Source organism: Macrotis lagotis, chromosome 2 (assembly GCF_037893015.1).
Source record: "Macrotis lagotis isolate mMagLag1 chromosome 2, bilby.v1.9.chrom.fasta, whole genome shotgun sequence".
Lineage (NCBI taxonomy): Eukaryota > Metazoa > Chordata > Mammalia > Peramelemorphia > Peramelidae > Macrotis > Macrotis lagotis.
In genome coordinates, this window is record NC_133659.1 from 334693666 (window position 1) to 334715579 (window position 21914).

Here is a 21914-nt window from a genome sequence, read left to right on the forward strand (position 1 = left end):
CCAACAGGAGCCGAAGCAACTCGTGGAGAGAGGGTTAGGAAGTCTGGCAGCCTAACAACTACTTTAGAAAATTTGAACAAAGATTGATTTGATCCAGAGGTAATCTGGTCTAACCTGTATTTAAACAAGAATCCCTTCTTGGGAAGAGAAAGTCATTAGCCCCTTCCTGAGAACGGTTTAGCCCATAGGCTGAGATGGTTTGACCAGAATGCGGCTGCTGCACATTCCAGTTTCTTGGAGCCACAGTTGAGTCAGGTAAAAATAGACACTAAAGGGCTCAACAATTCCTCCCACTTGGAGGTACCAGGCCTACCTGAACACCCCACCCACCCCTCTGTTGTCCTCTACAATTACAAGGAAGATGATTTAGGAGGGAAGATGTGTTCTGCTTCAGACAACAGAAGATGTGCTGTACTAAGAGCTAAGAACAGAAAATCCTTGAGGAGCTCACCAACTAATGGGGAAGATAACATATAACCAAATATATAGAAAACGAATTACACACAAAACAGATAAGAGATGATTAACAGAGGGAAGGTCCGAGAAGGAAAACAATCCCTGCTTCAAGGAGCTTATGTTTTATCATGAGCATTTTATTAATACACACATACACACACCCATGCATACGGATGGAAAGAAAAATAAATACCAAGTCATTGAACTCTGAAAAGAAGGTGAGCCAAGGGGGATATGACATTTCAGACACAAGGAAGAGTGAATTTAGGTAGAAAATGGACTCTTGTGTATGAGAAGGAATAAGATGGCCACTCTGGCTAGATCAGAGAATATGGCAAAGAGAGCAGTGTGTAAGAAGTCAGGAGGAAAGGTAGGAAAGGTAGATTAGAGTCAGGTTGTAATGGGCTTTAAATGCTACACAGTGGATATTATGTGTGATCCTCCAGGTAATGGGGAAGCACAGGGGAATGACACAGTAAAAATTCACTATGGCAGTTGTGTGGACAACAAATAGAAACAGGGAGTTGAGACAGGTAGATCAATGAGGAGATGACTGCTACGATCCAGGCAAGAGGAGAAGTAGCTTTGTCAGTACAGAAAAAAGGATGACAGAAATGACAAAACTTGACATCTGACTGGCTATGTGGTTGACAGTAAAAATGAAAAGAAAGAATAAGACACCAGAGAATGAAAACTTTGCTGAACAGAAAGATGATGGGGCCTTCAATAAAAATAGGCAATTCTGGAAAAGGAGAAAATATGGTTACTTTGATAACATCAACAAGAAAACTGCCCATTAAGTACAGAAGGGCCCCAGGAGAATACACTTGGAGAATTACAGTTCTAGGTCATTAACTTAAGTATTCTCAGAACTCAAGTCACCAAAAAAAAGCCTTCAAAAATACTGTACACCCTAACAGCAACATGGGGGCAATGATCAACCTTGATGGACTTGCTCATTCCATCAGGGCAACAATTAGGGACAATTTGGGGCTGTCTGTGATGGAGAATTCCATCTGTATCCAGAGAAAGAACTGGGGAGTTTGAACAAAGACCAAGGACTATTTCCTTTAATTTATTTTGTTTGTTTTTTTAGTTTTTTGCAAAGCAATGGATTAAGTGGCTTGCCCAAGGCCACACAGCTAGGTAATTATTAAGTGTCTGAGGCCAGATTTGAACTCAGGTACTCCTGACTCCAAGGCTGGTGCTCTGTCCACTGTGCCACCTAGCCGCTCCCTATTTCCTTTAATTTAGAAAAAAAAACTGATATCATATTGTTTGACCTTGCTATCTCTTATACTTTGTTTCTTCCTTAAGGATATGATTTCTCTCTCACCACACTCAATTTGGATCCATGTACACCATGGAAACAATGGAAAGACTGGCAAATTGCCTTCTGTGGGGGGGGGGGGAGTAAGATTGGGGGAAAAATTGTAAAACTCAAAATCAAAATCTTTAATAATGGTCTAAAAAAATTTAAAAAGTCAAAAAGGAACTGGATAGGAATTTGGCAGATACAGGTATGGATTCTAGGCTTCCCTGTCTTACCCTTGTCCCCGTGTTGACAGACTTCAGGGAGACAAAGTCTGTCTCTTGATGTAGACCTGGGTGAGTGAAATTCATTTGCAATGCTTTCTCCAAGGAATTGTTGTCTTTTCATGATTCAATGTTTGGGAGTTGTTTATTTTTTTAATCGCTCTGAGAGATATAAGCTGTTTTGCTTCCACTTACTCTGCCATGTTCAGGAGAGTTTTCCATTATTTCTGAAATCTCTTTGTCACATTAACTATTTTTCTAGGTACTTATAGTATCTTTTCTTTGACTTGTAAACTCGAGTGCTTCATAATTACATTTCTGGGGTTATTGAGCCTGGAAAAAAAAAGCCTTCAAAATAAGTCATCACTATTTGCATCATTAGTGGGGAGGGAGAAGCAGTCCAACATACCCCCCATAAGTTAGGAGCATGGGAACAGTTCATCACAATTCAACTCTGCAAGCAGGAAAGAAGTAAAATTTAACCATCCTTCATTAAGTCATGTAGGATGGAATGCCCTGGTCCTCTTTGATGGACATAAAATGATGTGGAGATCAAAGGAAAGCCAGCCTCCTATAGCAGAAATTATTGTACTGGAGGCTAAGGATGAGCTCTGCCACTTAACAGCTATGTGATCTTCAGCAAGATTACTGCATCTCTGAGCCTCAATTTCAGTAAGTTTTAAAAAAAGGGATAACAGAAGCTACTCTGGTGTCATAGTCAAGATTAATAAAGTAATCTATGGAAAGCTTGTCTAACCTTTGTCTACAGTAAAAAAAAAAAACAACCCTCATCTATGAAGGTATATGCCATTATTAAAGTAAAATTCAGCTGCTTCATCATGGAAAAGAGAAAATCCTGGGCTCTCAAAGATCCCACCAAGCTAAAAAGGCTTCATGGATAGCAACATGGCAGATTAACGGCAGGTGGGTCAAAGCTAAACAAGTTTTCAGTCACATCAAGTATCAAAAACCATCAGTCACAGGAATGCAAACTGCAGAGACTGAGGAAACACCACCAACAATGAAATGTTGAAATGTCGATCATCATCTTTGCTTTCATTCTTATCTCTTCTTCAACAAATTTCTATTTGGGACTGGCCCAGGAGGAAAACAACTGGTGCTTCTGGCTGTTGGACAAAACGACGGAGGGAAATGCTCCCCCTCAAGGGGAGGCATCCTCAAAACAAATGCAGGCATGGTCAGGACAGAATGAGGGGCCTACATCATTCTGATTTCTTCAGCTAGCCTTCTATGGTCGGGGAGTTTTTTATTCCATCAGTTGGACAACAGCTATTCAAAATGTCCTTGAGTTTTTATGGGTTAATATCATGTGTTGTCTGAGCTGAGACTTTGGTTCCAGGGAATTCTCCAGGCTCTTTGGGAATGGGAAGCGAGGGGGCTGTCACCTGGTAAATTCATGAAGGCTGGCCTGCTTGTGGTATTGTATTCCTGCCATTAGCTCAATTGTGTACTGGTATGTGGGAGGCTCCCTGCAGTGATATGTTGCAGAGTTATCACCCATTTCCTTGGCAAACCTGAATCAATCAATAAATGAGTATTTGGAGGACTCTCATTCAATCACTTCACCTCTCAATGATCCAGTGGCAGAGAAGGTACGAACCCAAACTCCCTCATCGGATCATTTCCTATCCCAATGAGATCACAGGTCTAGTCCTTGGTCTTCTGACACCTCGGTAGGAAAACAGAAGGCAGGACAGGCAGGACTTCCTTGGGAATGGAGTCCTTAAAAATAGACAATTTTAAAAGTCATAATAACTTGGACTACTATAAGCGATAATGTCACAGTAGGTTCCCATCCATAAGCAAATTCATTTTTGCTGTTTATTTCTTGGGGAAGTTTGAAATTGTTATGATAATGTTCAAAATCTCATGAATTTTGGTAGTAAATGTCATATGATGACATTCCTGTAATTGAAGTGAAAAATGTGATATGGTCTCAAAGACCATGGAGACTGTCTCCAGTTATTTGGGGGCCACTAATTCTTGGCAGTACCAGAAAATCATCCATAGGATCTAAACCTGGAAGGAGTCTTAGGATTAATCTGCCTCTAACTCTAACTAATCTTTGAGTTTCACAAATGGAGGGTCAAATAAGCAAGTGACTTAATCTGTAAGAAGTTTCTAGAAAGTAGGTGCTATAATTATTTCCATTTTGCATATTGGGAAGCAGAGAGCATCTAAGTGACTTGACTGGGGTCACAAAGGTTGAAGCCAAATTTGAACTTAGGTCTTCTGACTCCAAGTCCAGCATTCTATCCACTGAACCATCTTGCTGTGATAGAAAAGCTCACAAAAGACCATGAGAACAGAAAACAAAGCCCTATTTTTTTCCTTTCAAGATAGAAAGGTAAGGAACCATTAGGCCTGAATATTGCAGTGTGCTATTTGGCAGATATGACTTTGTTCTAAGAAGCAGGGGGCTTGAACACCAATCCCACAGCAGCAGCAGCAGCAGCAGATCCCTGACAGTATCTCCAGGTCCAGGTTGCCTCAAATCTGTACTCCTATAGATACACACTGCATTAAACAACTGTTGGGCAGCAATCTCTCTCAAAGGGAATGTGTTGTGCTAGGATCACTTCCGCTGAAGGTGAGAGGAACAGTGTTTTCACTGAAAAAGGTGCCAATGTTATATGGGAGTTGTTCTCAAAAATACCCCCAATGCTGTTGGCTCATCATCACTTGCTTCCATTACACTAGAAGAGCAGAAGGGACCTTACGTGACCAGCCAGTCCGACGTTTTCCTTTGAAGAATAAGGAAATGGAAGATCAAGAAGGTTGGTGATTGGACACCCAAGGCCACCCAGGGACAACAGCTGGCAGCCGAGCCTGGCCCCTCGTTTCCAAGAATGGTGCTCTAGACACTACATATGCACACCATGGGAATGTGTACCTAGAGTGCTAGACACACAGACACACATATTTAAAACAAACAAATGGAGTCCAGGGATGCCTCTGAATATTTGGATCATGACAGACTAGACATTCATGGTATGAGAGTGATCTCTGTGATAAAACTAGGCATAGTAATGAAATCCACCTCCTTTCCAAATGGAACTGCATTCTCTGGCAGCACTCCGTGCCCTCTTTCTCTCCTTCCTTCTGGCCAAGTTCTGGGTGCCCTAGTTACTCTGGAATGGGAGCAGAGGCAATTCTAAAGATGCCTTAAGCCCTGCCACCAAGACACCTTCTGTCAGCAAATCCTTCTTCATCCAGAGGGAAAAAGGAAAATATAGCACAGTTTAGTGCCTGGGCTCATCCAGGTCAACCATTTGGGCTAAAGGCTCAGGGGTGAGAGAGATAGTAAAGTCTGGAACCGGAAGGTATTTTGGAGATTAACCTCTTCTCCTCATGGAGAGGAAGAAACCGAGGCCCATGAACAGGAAGGGGCTTGCCCAATCACCCAGGCCCCTAGCTGTTCAGCGTTCCAGTGATCCTGGAGACAAATCAACCAGTTTAAACTGAAGAAGCAAATGAAAGTGCACACCTTTCCCCTCTGCCAAGGGGGAAAAAATAAGCATTAAACACTTTCAGGTGAGAGAAAAGAAAAGCTAGAACATTCTCTGGCTTCTTCATAAAGAAAATGACCTTAAAGTTCCTCTTAAGGCCTGTTCCCAAGATCAGACAAAGGCTATTCTATTAATGAGGCAGAGGTAGGTCACTGCAGGCAGTGTCCTGGATGTCCCCACACTTTTCACTACTCGCACCATTACCAAGGTTTCTGGGCAGACAAAGGGACTCTGTTGGCATCCTCTGCCAGGAGTCTTGTTTCCTGCACAGAGCAGATTGTTTTCATCTCCTCTCCATGACCCCACCAAGTTCCCAAAATGACATGCACTCACCGGCTGAACTAATCTGGCCCAAAGAGGATTCCCTATATATGGTAGAGGGCTTCAAGATCAGCTTAGAGAGTGGAAATCTCTCCCATGTTAAAATTGGAGGTAAGGCTAGAAAAACCTCCAAAAGCCCCAGGAATAAGAAACTTGTCTGAATGACACAGCGGGTCAAAGACTGTGACTTTAGAGGTCATCAAATCCAAACCTCACATTTTATAGAGAAGGAAACCTAAGTTTAAAGAGGTGAGCATGAGAATTGTCCAAAGTCACTGAGTCATTTACTGTCACGGGTGGGATCTGAACCCAGATGTTCCTGACTCCAAGTGCAACCTAATACCCTTATCTCAGGTGCAGATGAACGGGAGGAAGAAAAACATTTACTTAGCACCTTGTGCTAAGTGTTCTATAAATATTATCGATCTGACCCTACGAAGTAGGTACATTATTATCCCCATTTTATAGTTAATGAATCTGAAGAGAATGGGGTGAAGGGATCTGGTCTGAGGATGGGGTGAAGGGATCTGGTCTGAGGTCACACATCCAGAAAGTATCTGAAGCCAAATTTAAACACAGATCTTCCAGATTCTTGTACCAACCAGGGCTGGGGAACCTTCTTTTCTATCAAGGGCCATTTAGAGATCATCCTTAATATGATTCATGGGCTATATTTGATCAAACATTAAATTAATTCACACCTAAAAAGCTGGATTTATTGAATGTTGAATTCTACCTATGGTTGCCTTGGCCATGCCAGACCAATACAGCCCGCTGAGGGGAGGCTCCCAGTCCCTGAGTCCTGGCCCAAGAGCTTCAGAAAGGCTGAGAAGCTCACAGTTCTTGCTGTTAGACAGTGAGACAGGTGACCTCATTCAGCAGGTAGCTCCCTATTCCTGGAAGTTTCAGTGGATGCCTCATTTTAGATCTGACCTAAGTCAGACAACCATCCTCCAAGGCAACCAAGGCCCACAACACTCCAGAGGGAGGCCAGAACAAATGCAAATGTAACTGGAAAAGAAAGAGCAAAGTAAATAAAAATACAACAGAACACAGATAATGTTGTTCTGTGGTTTTCTATGTCAATGTGGCCCTTCCTAGAGTTAGTGAGTCCTGCTTCTGCCTGCATTTGACAGGGCCCCTCCCTGCCCAAGGCCTTGATGAGGAGAGAACAAATGGTTGCAGGAGTTTTGATCTAAGTCCCTGTATGAGATCCACCTTATGTCACGTAAGGGCAACTTTATAATTTCCAAACTGTAGACTCCATAAACCAAGCCAGAAACAATTTCAAAAGTCTGCCCTAGAGCCTTGCTCATGTGAGTAGGGTACCCAATCCCTTTCAAGGAACAGGAGTCTATTCAATGGGAAATAGTCACATTTATTGAGTCAGCAGATGCCCCCAAGCAGGTACATGATGGGGAATCTATGGATGAAGTACATAAGACTAGAAAGGCTGACAAAACAAGTTGGGGCAACATACACAGGTCCAACTGAGGCACTACTGATGAGGAGGTCAGAAACAAAAGGAACCATGGTTTCTCATCCTTTCCCAAGAGGCGTTCAAAGGAATGAGAAAGACAGATGACAGATGAGCTGTGAGGATGCATGCAGAATGAAATTAGTCAGACTCTCACATGCACCTGAATATGTATCCCATCCCTCATCAGTCAAAGTTAGCTGAAAAGTGTGCAGGGATGGAAGCTCACTTCCTCTTCCAACACCTCATTCAACCCAAAAGCAGCTGCTCCCTTAAAAAGGGTTATTTGAAGGGGCAGCTAGGTGACATAGTGGATAGAGCACTGATCCTGGAGTCAGGAGTACCTGAGTTCAAATCCAGCCTCAGACACTTAATAATTGCCTAGCTGGGTGTCAAAAAAAAAACAACTAAAAAAAAGTTATTTGAGGTAAGTGGGAGGGGGTTCCCCCCAAAAAGTGGAGGTCTGGAAGGGAGGGCAGCAACACTTCAAGGACAATCCTCTCCCACAATGCTTTTTGGCCCTTCCTCTGCCTTGTTATCATGGGAGGGAGAGGTGAGAATTCAGCCAATGTGAACCCCCAGGTTTCATTCACTAACCTCAAAGAGATGACAACAAACTAACAAAGAGAAACAAGAAGAAAAAAGAAACCCTCCAATATAATACACAACTTGTCTTACAGAGGAGCAAACAGCTATTCCAGTACCTTCAGAATTTTCTAGTGGGACTTCCTTCCCCACCAAAAATAACAGAAGAAGGGGAACATAAAGCTCCAAATTTCCACATCCAGGTCAGAGAAGCTTCCAAGAAGGTCCCTGCACTAGAGTTTGGAAACCCGAGGACCCAAGCACCAAGACTGCTACCCATAGGCAGGTCTAAAAGTAGGGAAGAAACAGGTTCAAGTCGTCCCTTTGTATGGCCCTGAGCAAGTCACTTGACCATTCAAGTCCCAGACACTCTCCAGATACCAAAGTATGGATGAATTGCCACTGTGTAACATCAAACTAGGTGCTGGGAAGTGAATTCAAGGACAAAGAAGGCACCAAGTCCTATTTGCAATCCCCTTCTATTCTAGTGGGGAGACAAACACACATAGAAATAGAAAAGCACATGTGAATGACCATACATACATACAGCAGAGCCTAGACCAGAGACCAGAGGGCACAGCAGGCCTGAGGGACCCAGAGCGAAGGGGGAGGGAGCGTCCCAAGTGAAGAACAGAGAAGGCCAGGCTGGCTGGATTCTGAGGCCAGGCCAGGTTTTACAGGACTTAAAATGCTAAACAAAGGAGCGTCTATTTGATTCTGGAGGCAACAGGAAGTTACTGGAGCTGGTTAAATAGAGGAGTCACAAGGTCAGAGCTGCTCTTATGGCAAATTCTTTGGACAGCAGTGAGGAGAATGGACTGGAATGGTAAGAGACTAGAGGCAGGGAGGTCAGTGAAGAGACTGTTACCCTAATTATCAAGGCACGAGGGGATGAGGTCTTGAACTGAGATCTTAGCTGTAGGAGCAAGAATAAAGAGTTCTATAGAAGAGATGCTGGCATTGGAGAGACAGTAAAATTTGGCAGCTACTTAGCTGGGGGTGGGGGGGCGTTGATTCCTGTCCTTCATTATGACATCACTATGTTTGAGACAAATCACATGTGTCCGACTGGCTGATCAGCCCAATATGAGCTCAGAATGCTCTACCACAGGTTGGGCACAAATAGTCCATGTGTATGGAAGACCTGGAGGATGAGAAATTGAGAATAATGCTAAGGACCATGCCTCTGGGGCTCTGGAGGAATGAGGGGGACTACAACATGAGTGGAATACAAACAGAAACAGGAAAAACCGAGAGAATTTATGGAGGAAGAGAGGAGATAAGGGAACACTGAGTTCTAGAGGCAATTGGTGGAGGAGCTGGGGAGAGACTGGGGCTGGTCTATAAGCCAGGTTAACATCTGCATAGAGCAGAGGAGGAGGCAGAGGGAGAAGGGAAGAAGCCCAGGACAGAGTCTTTGCAAAAAAGTTCTAGCTGGGGTGGGGGGTTGAGACGTGGATGATAAGTCCAAAAAAAGGAGAAGGTAGCCAGGTAGAAGGTGAGAACGAGGAGATATTTGTGTTCTAAAACATGAGTAGAAACATGATCTGGAAGGAGAGAAAGGTCAAAGGAAGGCAGAGGAGGCCAAGGCCTCAGAAAAGACCACCCTGACGAGGCCACTAAGAGATCACTGGTGCCTGGAGAAGCCGTTTCAGTTGAATGATGAGGGTGGAGAAGTGAGAAATGAAGTGGGGGCAGTCAGGGTAGACAGCTTATCCCAGGAGTTAAGCTCCAAAAGAGAGGAAAGATATGGGAAGGCAGGTCTAGGGAAAGGCTTGGAAAAATGGGGAAAACATGGGCTTGCTGGAAAGCTGAGGGGACGCAACAACTGAAAGGTTAAATGAGCTGATAAACTACAAAACTGAAGGGTTTGGGTCTTGTAATTAGGTTCAGTTTTTGGCTGGCTCAGGAGGAAACACCCTGAAAATATTTCATCATTTCCAACAAATGCTTCCCTGTCACCAATTGCTCTGGAGGCTCCCAGAACACCCAGAGAATGTCCTCCAATTCAATTCAGTTACTGAGCATTTATTAAATGGGGGTTCTCACTGCACAGAAGTGACCTTTCCCCCCTTGGTAATCTCCCCATGCACTTCAACTTATTGGGTCCAAGTATCTTTGTAGCTTTCTCTGTGTGCAGGATGGACGCCTTTGCCCAGAGCCGAATTCAACCTGTTTATATATGCATTCAAGTCACAAACATGTCAAGTTTAATTTTGAATGTGGAATACATCTGGCTGGACTGTTAGAGGAGGCCTAAAGACAAAGAAAACCTGGTGAACCAGTTCGACAAGGATTTATAATCTAGTAATGAAGATAAGGCAGATAGATGGTTACCATAATACAAATTAGAATGGGATAAGCACATAAATACTGAGTTCTGGGAGTTCAGATGAGGTGTCCAGGAGGCAGAGATCAAAACAGAAAAAGCAGGAAAGGTTTCCTGAGGAGAGAGCATTGGATGGGGCCCAGAGGGCTAGCTCCAGCCTCCCCAGCAGAGATAGGAAGGAAGCCTCATTCCAGGTCCAGGAGAAGCAGGAGCCAGAAGCCCAGGAAGCAGGAATGTGAGTGAGCGGCATGTTGGGCCCAGGGCTCTGGAAGGAAGCTGACTCTGGAGGACGTCTGCAAAAGGAGGCTGGTCCTTCATTAACAGGAGATCCATGAATGGTTTGCAGGCAGGGGAGTGATGGGATGAGATCTGGGTGCAAGGAAGAGGGACCAGGTGTCTGTAAAACCTCCTTCAGCAAGAATGCTGGCCACATAGAGTGGCCATTTGGAAACTGATCATCACAAAAATCAAGGCCCCCAAATAAAGCCAAGTTCAGGAAGGGTCATGGACCATGTGGATCCAGGATGCTTCCCTGAGACCCTCAGCTCTAATGTACCCACTCTCAATCTTCATTATTTATCATACATGGCTGTATGTGGTCCCTTCCTTAGACTGGAAGCTCCCAGAAGTCAGGAGCTATTGGTTGGCTTGATACAGCATAGGCGGCACTACTGCTACATGTGAGGTCCTTGAACCAGCACCTCAATGCTTCCCTTAATTTAGGAGCAGGGGGAGGGGGGAGAGAGGAGGGGAAGGACCCCAAGGGTTTTCTCTAAGGAGTTTTCTCACCCTTTAAGGTGGTCCTTTTGATGACCTGGCTGGCCTCAGTGGTCTCCAGATCTAGGATGGGAAGACAAACACAAGAGCCTTTAATCAGAACCCTTTCCAATGACAAATCCATTCCCCACGATCCCAGGTAACCTTTGACTGTTGCTGCAGCTCAGGGAATTCCTTCCTGCTCCTCCTCCCTGCTCCTGAGGTCCCACCCAACACTTGGTGTCCCCAAATCACCTCACTTCCTTTTTAGAGGAAGAATAAACTGAGCCCAGCCTGTCCCTCTTATTCCCACTGCTTGGGCCTGGAGCCGGTGGTGGAGCCTTCTTTCTTCTCCATGGAACTTCCTTCATTTCACTGAGAACAGCTCCTTTTCTCCCCCATTTTGGAAGGGGAAATAAAACTCCCCTTGACTGAAAGCGATCTATCCCCACATCCTGTCACACCAGCCACTGTCCTCTTCATTGACATACAAGGTCAGGATGTTTCACCCCAAAAGGTTATAAATGGCGCCTTTGAAAGGTTCTGGACAGAGAGAGGTGGCCACAAAGATCCCACGCATGTTCCACAGCCCAATGAGGTTTCTGCCATTATTACAACCTTGCAACTGCCCAGTATCCCACTGGGCTGCTGAAGCCACCAGAAACCACTGGGTTTTGGCAGACTGCCTCAGCTCCGTCCGACTCCCACTGCAGTATCCTGGGTAGAGGGCCACCACCAGATGACCTTTTGGGGGCCTATCTGTCCACCAAAAAAGCCTGCCCTGCTCTTTTGAGGAAACTTGGCTTTTACCCTAATTGCTCATTTAATTTTGTAAAGATAATTATGCATTTAGTTAACAGCAATAAATATGAACATTTTCATAGCTGAAGAACAAAAATAAAGGACTATATATGAAACTAGTAATGTCTGATATATATAAAACTTGTTTCTTTTTAGCTATTTTTTTCTGATGAGCAAAAAAATCTATTTTTTGTCTCATCTTCCCCTCCCCCTTCCCTTCACCAATGAGAAAAGAAAAAGAGAAAAGAAAACATAACCCTGGTAACAAATATTCATCATCAAGTAAAACAAATTCCTGCCCTGCTCAGAAACTGCCCTTTTATTTTAGGCCACCAAGAGCCAAAGGCAGAAGCTAATTGGCAAAGATCTCAAGGAGCTCAGTGACTTGTGTTTTAGGCCTCCCCTGCTCTGGCTAAGGGTCCCATCATTCTCTGGAGGCCCCTCAGCGCTCTCCTGGACCCCTAGGTCTGCCACCCATGGCTAATTCCAATCAATTATTTGTCCACAGAGGCCCTTTCCTCTAATCCCACAGCTTCTGTTTCTGTTTGGGCCCTCACCATGTCCCCAGGGTCTCCCGCTCCCATCTATCCAGCTGTTGATGCTTAAAGTTACATCTTACCAAGTCATTCCCTAAAATCGAGAACACTAGTGTTTCCCCAGGGATTCCAGGATAAAGGGCTATACAAGAAGGATCTTCCTGGGGGCAGCTAGGTGGTACAGTGGATAAAGCACTGGCCTTGGAGTCAGGAGTACCTGGGTTCAAATCTGGTCTCAGACACTTAAAAATTACCTAGCTGTGTGGCCTTGGGCTAGCCACTTAACCCCGTTTGCCTTGCAAAAACCTTTTTTTAAAAAAAAAAAGAAGGATCTTCCTTACCTTTCCAGGCTTTCTATACCTCACTGCCCCACCTAACTCTACTGGCTTCTTCTTTAGTACCAGCCTCTGGATCTTTGCCCTAGCTATCTCCCATGCCTGAAATGCCCTCCCTGCTCCTGTCTAGCTCTAACATTTCCTTGTATCTACCTTATTTGTATCTCCCACAGACGGAGGCATGTCTAGGCTCTCTGAGGGCAAGGCAGGGCTTCTGGCCGTTCTCTTATCCCTGGCACAGTGTTTGTAATGCTTAGGAAGCCTCTCATGAATGCTTACTGATGTGCCAACAATGTGAAAAGGCATTTTTTACAGAGAGGAGAGCTTGGATAACTGGCAGTTTCTCTTCAGATCCAGGCTAAGACTTTACCCAAGCCTCCCCACTCTCATCTCAGACCGAGGGCTCTGTAGGATGACCCGAGCTCAGCATCTCCCAGACTGGACTCATTCTTTCTCTCCCCTTCCACCGAGAGCAGGCCTGGGTGGCCTGCATCATCAACCCATTGGTCAAACATGTCTTTCCATTCAAAAGCCAGGGTTTTCCAAACATTTAAGGAACAACTGGTTCCAATTCTATATAAACTCTTTGGAAGAATAGGGAAAGATGGAACTCTGCCTAACTCTTTCTATGAAACCAATATGGTACTGTTACCTAAACCGGGAAGAGTTAAAACAGAGAAAGAAAATTATAGACCTATTTCCCTGATGAATATAGATGCAAAAATCTTAAATAAAATCTTAGCAAAACAATTACAAGTTATCACTGGGATAATACATTATGATCAAGTAGGATTTATTCCAGGAATGCAGGGTTGGTTCAATATTAGGAAAACTGTTAGCATACTCAATTATATCAACAACAAACCTATCAGAAATCATATGATCATATCAATTGATGCTGAAAAAAGCTTTTGACAAAATACAGCATCCATTCCTATTAAAAACACTAGAGAGTGTAGGAATAAATGGACTATTCCTTAAAATAATTAGCAGTATCTATCTGAAACCATCAACAAGTATTATACTCAATGGGGAGAGGCTAGAGGCATTCCCGATAAGATCAGGGGTGAAACAAGCGTGTCCATTATCACCACTACTATTCAGTATTGTATTAGAAATGTTAGCATCAGCAATTAGAGAAGAAAAAGAAATTGAAGGAATTAGAATTGGGAAGGAAGAGACAAAACTCTCACTCTTTGCAGATGACATGATGGTCTACCTAGAGAATCCCAAGAAATCATCCAAAAACCAACTGGAAACAATTAGCAATTTTAGCAAAGTTGCAGGTTATAAAATAAACCCTCACAAATCCTCAACTTTTCTATATATGTCTAGCAAGATATAGCAGGAAGAGCTAGAAAGAGAAATCCCATTTAAAGTAACCTCAGACAATATAAAATACTTGGGAGTCTATTTGCCAAGACAGACTCAGAATCTTTTTTTGAAAACAATTATAAAACACTTCTCACACAAATTAAATGAGATTTAAATAACTGGGCAAATATCAACTGCTCATGGACAGGTAGAGCTAATATAATAAAAATGACAATTCTACCAAAACTAAACTACCTGTTTAGTGCCCTCCCAATCAAAATTCCAAAAAATTACTTTAATGTTAGAAAAAATTGTAAGTAAATTCATATGGAGAAATAAAAAGTCAAGAATTGCCAGGAGCTTAATGAAAAAAAGTGCAAAAGAAGGTGGCCTAGCCCTACCTGATCTAAAATTATATTATAAAGCATCAGTCATCAAAACTGTTTGGTATTGGCTAAGAAAAGAGTGGTGGACCAGTGGAATAGACTAGGCATAAAAGCAGGAGATGATTAAAGTAATCTGCTGTTTGATAAACCCAAAGAGTCTGGCCATTGGAATAAAAACTCCCTCTTTGACAAAAGCCAGAGTTTTTTGTCTCATTCAAAGATCCATCTTCAGAACAGACCATGATGCAGACCTAGACTCAAAATCCAGACTGTGGAAGGGGCATCAGAATCACTAAAGCCTGGTCAGAAATCCCTGGATTTTTGTGGAATTTTAGAATTTCCTCTCAACTTTCTAACTTCCCTAGAGGTCAGACCAGGACTCTGCATAAAGTAGGCACCCAAGGTTTGATGCAAGGAGTCAGCATAAACCTGGGAAGCCCTGTCTGATATACAAAGTGGTATTAAGTGAAGTGAGCAGAACCCGGAGGATCATTTCGCTACTGACTGGTATAGAAGGGATTCTGACTGCTAGTGCACTTCAAAAAAGACCTCAATGAAGTGTGCTCCCTCCCCATCTCTGGGTGGTGAAATAAGGAGAGAAACTGAGGTGCACAATGAGGCGTCTTTTTCCATCATGGACAATGTGAGAATCTGTTCTGCTGATCTGAACGACTTTGTTACAAAGGAAGGCCCTTATTGAGGGTGTGGGGAGCCTGGGAAGGGAGTAAATGTAATTAAGGCATCAATGAAACGTTTTTTACAATATAGAGACAAGAATGGAAGGAAGTTCAGAAGGGAGTGTAAACACTAGTATGTGAAATCTGATATGGAGCAGTCTCCCAAGTCGAGTTTGAAGCCAGTTTAAACACCTTATTCATAGCTTAAAACTGCATGAAAACATTAGAATAGTCTCGAGCTGTGCACGAGACTCACAATTCCACAGTCTTCTTCATACATTTGTCTAGTTCATAATAAAAAGAGACTTTTACCAAACAAAAACCAATTTTCCAATTTTCATCAGTCATTCCTTGCATCTGTCTCTGACCAAGGTCTCGCAAAATGTAGGGGGTGACCAGTTCAGTGGCTCTATTTGCATCTGACCATCACGTTGGAGCCAAAATTCAGAGTCTGGAGGAAGTGCCCCCTTCCCAAAATGATCCCGGGAGGCTCAGGTACCTGCTACTTGAAGGCCATCTATCGGCAATTCGTCCCACAGTCAGCCAGAGGAGACATTGCAAGATGACTTCCTCCAACCTTTGGGATCACAGCAGAACTAAAGTCTACTATCACCACCATTTTCATATTGCATTGATTTCTGCTGATTTTTTTCCCTCTTTTTCCTCATCACCTCCCCCCTAGCCACCCCATTTTTGAATTTAAAGAATGCTGTTTGTTACATAAGATGGCTTTCTCAGAGAAAGGGATAAAGAGGAGATTCTGATATTTAAAAAAAGAGAGCAATAAGAACTTTATTAAAATAACACAGGATTTTTCAATCCAAACAACCAACCAACCCAACATCGAACTACATCAATTTACAGGTCACAAAGTCTTCCCTCTCAACACTCCTGGACAGCAGGTAGCATGTATATTAGTATACTCCCCCACCCACCCACCAATCTTTTAGAGAAGAGAAAGCTGGAGGACAGAGAGGTTCAGGGTTTTTTAGGCACAAAGGAAAAAGCAGAGTCAAAGACCCTGGGGCAAGTCACTTAACTGTCTGCCTCAGTTTTCTCAACTATCAAAAGGATGATGATAATAAGAGCACTTACTTCTCAGGGTTGCCTTAAGCATCAATTAAATGTTTAGCCCAGGGCCTCTCTGGTATACTGGAGGCACCTACTAAACGCTTGTTTCTTCCTGAGACCTCTAGCTCGGAAGAGTCAGAGTTGGGATTCACGCAGTGGTGGAATTCAACCAGTTCACATCAGAACTGATACCTAATTTTATGTTGAGTTTGGTGAACCAGTTGTGAAAATGGCACAGGGTTCTCTCTAAGGTGGGTACCTGCGTAGCCACCCAATGTGGAAATTACAAAGTTACATTCCTTATTCTTTTTTTAACCTTCATCAGCACAACTGCATTTTCTGAATGCCTGTTATAATGTTCATTCCATCCACAGGTGAAAAAAATGAACAACTTTGCTTCTAATATTTATTTATTCATTTCTTCAAAGTCATCATACCTTTGATGAAATACTACATTTTAATTCCCTCATTTTTGTTACTTCAGTAAACAAACATATAAGGTAAAGAGAAAAAGTGTCAAACAACCAGGGGGTTGTTTGTCATTCATTTCTACTTTGTGTTAGGCCAAAAATTCCCCTGAGATATTATGAGTGTGCTGGTGCTCCCTGAAGGTGAAACCAATAGGAAGCTGGAACATAATGAACCAATGGAAATCTAGATTTCACAGGTTATCTTATTAACCCATTTCAGAAGTCATGGAAGTAGAAGAAAAAGAGTTAGAATAGGTAATGAGTTCAGAATATGTTCTAAAATTGGCTGCTTTCACTCCATAAGGATACATTTGCTTACTGTGAGTAACATGACAATCTACTTTTGTGGACCTCTTTTCTGGTTCTTATTTGAGAATTAAATGCATGAAATATTAAACTACATTTCGGAATATCTTTTTGTATACTTAAAACAATCATTAGCACACAGAATTAGTTGTTAACTTATTTGAATGCCACCACTGGGTTCAAGCCCTAAGGGGTAAGGCTGTTCTGGACACCATGTCCACAGTACTTTCTCCTACAATATGTTGTCTCTACAACCACATCAACCAAATCTGTCAGTTCTTTTCAAGGCAGAAGAATACTGACTCAGGGCTTAAGAGACCTGGGTTCAAACTGGATGATCACAGGGTCACTAATATAGAGGCCAGTCCAACAAGTCAAGTGACTCATCCAAGGACTAGGAAGATCTAAAACTAAATTTGAATTCAAGTCATTCTTACTGTCCAGTCCTCTGCTCACTGCATCCTCTAGTGGCCAGAGAGAGGAACACAGTGGCATCTAGAAGAGGGACTACACCAAGACTTCTTTCTGGTTTAAGCAGAACTCAATAAGCTGGTTTCTAAGGCTGGTTCTTCCCTAGAACTAAACAATCATCTCCCACACTTCTTTTCATAACTCTTGGGGAACTCATTCTACAAACCTTCAGGACCTAGAAAAAGGTTAAAGATGATATTTGACTTATGATTTCATTAACAATACAAAAAACACTAGACATCTTCCAACCAGAGATGCACAGGAAAACATTTTACAACTTGCAGTCCCCCTTCCACCACAAATAGCTTCTAGATCCAGATTTAATTCAGTTCAGTAAGCACTTATTAGAAGCACCTACCATGTACAAGGTCCAAAAGGCAAAAACTGATGCAACGGGAAACCTCAGCCTGGCTAAAGTTCGCCAAAACTATCAAGTTGGGAAGGATGTCAGAGACCACCAAAGCCACCCCCTACCTAACATTCACATCCACTGTCCACAAGGCCCATGTACAGTAGCAAAGAAGAGGAAAAGTGAAATACTTCTTGTCCTGGAGGAGCTAACAATTCCCTAAGAGTAGGGGGTAGGCAGTGTACCCAGATAAGTAAATACTAGACCAAAGTAATCCTAAAGAAGGAAGCCCTCCTTTGTAATGGGTGGGGTGGGGGTTCGTCAAGACTACTTTCTGAAAATGGAATGTAAACGAAATAAAGGCAGCCAAAAAAATATGATTTCAAAGCAAGGAAGGAGGCACTCATCCCTTGAGCTGTGCCTAGGAAGGGAACTGGAAAGGAGCAGAGGAGGTATTGTAGGCACAGAAGATGGTAAGTACAAGGAGGAATTGGTCATCATGTATGAGAAAGAACAGTTGAAATGGAGAGGGAAGCTAGCAGGAGCAGAAATATGGCAAAAATGGGCAAGAGGGGAGAAGAGGGGAGAAGGGTCTGGATTGGGATGGTGGTGGGGTGAAGGGAGAGGCAGGAGTTGACCAAGAGATGCTAGGACTGCGTTAGCAATAGTACTTGGAAAGTGACTTGTGGCTGGAAAAACGGCAGAGCCTTGATGGGACTAAGGAAGGTCGGGGAGGGAGGTAGAGAGAGGAGCCTGGGCATCTTTTATAGCTGAAAAACAGTGATAATTCAATGACAGTGGAATTAGAAGGCAACTGGGTTCAAAATCCCTCCTCTGACACTTCTTAGATGTGTCACCATAGGAAGGTCAACCACATCACTCATTATTTTTACTTCTCCATTTGCACTGACTGAATGACATAAAATAAACACTTTAAAAGATGCTGACAAATCCTTTGACATTTAAAAACAACACTAAGCTCAACACTGCTACAGCTTTATTAGAAAAATGAACTCATATTCAAGCATACTATTCCTTAAACAACATTATACAGGAGGAAGAAAGAAGACATCTCACCAAAGGTCTATAAGGACCTGAGTTTGAATCCCCAGATCTATAACCAATTAGCTGTAAGATCCTGGACACTATCTGGCTCTAAATTTCTTCATCAATAAAATAAGGTCTGGGGCAGCTAGGTGGCACAGTGGATAGAGCACCGGCCCTGGAGTCAGGAGTACCTGAGTTCAAATCCAGTCTCAGACCTTCATAATTACCTAGCTGTGTGGCCTTGGGCAAACCACTTAAACCCATTGCCTTACAAAAACCTAAAAAAATAAAAATAAAAAATAAAATAAGGTCTACATCAGCTACCAAATTCTGTGCATTGCTTGCCATTCCACCAACCAGATGAAGAGATCAAAATAATCAGGTTGAAACCACAACATAAGAGAAAACCACTGAGCTCTCAGTGCAAAGGAAGTATCATTTCTATTTTAATGAACCTAGCAGTCCACTTAAAAGTTTACAGAGTAAACTCCCTAAGTCTCAGCACCAAGAAGAGAATTCAGGTCATGATCAGGGTTGGGAAGCAGGTAGAAGGAGATGGCACAACCACCAGCAGCCCAACCAAGAGGAAGGTGGACATTCTCCATGCTCCTAGGGCTATCTTCTACGCTCTTAGACAACAATGATTCTCAGAAGGCCAAAATCTGCTTGAATGAGGAAAAAACAAAAATCATCTTAGGAATATCAATAAAAACACCCCATATGAGACATTCTTCCATGCTTTCTTCAAAAGAAGCCCCAAGATGTATTTTGCACAATGTGCAACATCAAGGCAAATGGGCAATAAGAGAAATCAGATTTAAATCGTGGCCACTTAAAACACTGCATTGTAATTATCATAGGATGTAATGAAGGATCAAAAAGAAAAGATGCTAAAGGTTCCCATTCTGGTCAAACTCCTCACAGCAAGAAGCCAGTTGAGGTGTTGAGGCCAAGTCACCAAGGCAGTTTGAGAGCACCCTCTTCAATGTGGTAACAAATTCAGATAGAAGGCTGCCAGTCACCATCAGGCAGCCCTGGGGTCACACTGCCAATTGACCACAAGGCTGGAAGAGTGAGAGCGCAGGGAAAAGTGAGGCAGGAGACAAGGTCAAGCAAGAAGATCCAAGGGACTGAAGGGGAGGAAAAGAGAATTCAAACCAGCTCAGTAAGTTGATGTGTCCTGTAGCAGAGTCATGAGAGGGCAGAAGAGGCTTCCCGTAAGCCTGTGGGCTTATTTTTCCAGGCAAGTACCATTAACCACACAAGGCAGGTTGTGTCTGACTACTGTGGAAGGAAACGGTAGCATAGTATGTGACCAACACCCAATATGAAAAATATCTCAGTCTAACAGAGTCTCAGCTCAGACTTAACTTAGCTCCCTCTGAGAACCACTGAGATTCAGCTATAATTTTGTCAAGTTACACTAAACACTCTGATAAAATTCTTCCATTTATTTTTCCAAACAAAGAATGCATCCATTTTCTAAAACATGAGACAAGATAACAAATCCTTATTCATTGATTTAAGCACAAATCCATTTGCAAAAAACACAAAATCCCTGACTCCCTCAATGTTTTCTTCCAGTATTTTGGTTCAAATATTCAGCTTTATTCAGGGACTATGAAACTAATTTACAGGCTTCCAATAAGCAGCTTAAAACCTATATGACTTAAAAGATAAGATTTCCCTTAAATTAATCACTTGGGTTTAGTTAAAAAGCAGCCAAACAATGATCAGTCTTGATGGAGTCACTCATTCCATCTTGCAAGAATCAGGGACAATTTGGGGCTGTCTGCGATCCAGAGAAGAGGCGTGGAGTCTGAACAAAGACCAAAGACAATTACTTTTAATTTAGAAAAAACAGATATCTTATTGTCTGACCTTGCTATCTCATACTTTATGTTTCTTCCTTAAGGATATGAATTCTCTCTCATCACATTCCATTTGGATCAATGTACAACAAGGAAACAATGGAAAGACTGACAGATTGCTTTCTGTGGGGGGGAAGTAAGATGAGGGGAAAAATTGTAAAATTCAAAATAAATACAATCTTTAATAAAAATAAAAAATAAAAAGCAGTCAAAGTACAACTTACAGAACCGCCCCTCCTTGCCCCTAACCGTCTTCTCCAGACAGCCTACTAAAGAACTTTGGGAGTTGGGCAGGGAGGTCTGTCCTCCTCACTTTCACCAGTAGAATTTTCTACCCATACGTTTCATCATTTCCTGTTGGCTGCCAACATCCCTGTCACCTCAGAGAAGGTCAGTCCCTTACACTGCAGCACTCCACATGGACATCCAATAGACCAGGTTCACAAAACTGCTCACAAAACAGAAACTGTTCTGGCCGATCTCTCACTCCCTGCACTCAGCAGGAAGACACCAGATCCTCAGAGAGAAGTCATATTCAAATACTTAAATCTTGGAGTATAAAAATACTAGGATATCTTCACAGAAACCAGTGAGAGAAAGAAAGGGGTAAACTCTCTCCTCTCCACGGCAAAAATTCCAAAGGAGTTTTCCTCAAATACCTTGAAATCTTGCATATAAACCAACTCACAAAAATGTACAGTAGACAGCCTTAGGATCTCCCCTTGTACTGGGGATCATTTTAATTCTGCTAAAGCTAATTTCTTTCTGAGACATTTCTTTCTGAGAAAGTAGTTCACACAGTAATACTGATTTGCAGGAAGCAGATAAAGTTAGTATTCATAGTCCAGCTCAGACAGCATTCCACCCCCCACTTCATTTTCCTAGAAGCCTGGTTAGTCAATCAATAGAAGGAATTCTTTCATTCTGGGAAAAGGAGCCAAAGATAAGGTACAATCTCTGATTTCACCCCCAAATGATTTGACCGTAAAACTCAAACAAAAGTTAGAACATTTCCAAAATAGCCTTCAATAGAGGAAGGCCAGGATCGTTTGCCCTCAAGTTTGTTGTTCAATAGATCTCCAGAGCCTTAAAATGTTAGCCTCGACTCAATAAAATACAGACCTTGAGTTCCTCACACCATTACTCAGTATCATTATGGCTGTTTCTAGACATTTTAAGTACATCAATGGATCATCTTGTAAGATTCTTTTTTAAAGAATTCAATCAATACTCAATTATTGAGAACCTATTACGCTCATGGCGCTGTTTTGAATATTGAGTTTAGAGTGA

The 21914-nt window shown here is 42.6% G+C and overlaps 1 protein-coding gene across 3 annotated transcripts in view; it reads right to left on the minus strand.

The window, feature by feature from the left end:
* The window catches only part of PACSIN2 (protein kinase C and casein kinase substrate in neurons 2), a 144912-nt gene that overhangs the window by 74822 nt on the left and 48176 nt on the right, over positions 1-21914 (minus strand). Inside the window, exon 3 of one of the 3 annotated variants that reach the window (XM_074227099.1) lies at positions 11024-11074. The exons of the other annotated variants lie outside the window; for them this stretch is intronic. The gene's annotated coding sequence lies outside the window, so the exon portion shown is untranslated. The remainder of the gene's footprint in view (positions 1-11023; positions 11075-21914) is intronic. 3 annotated transcript variants of the gene reach the window in all.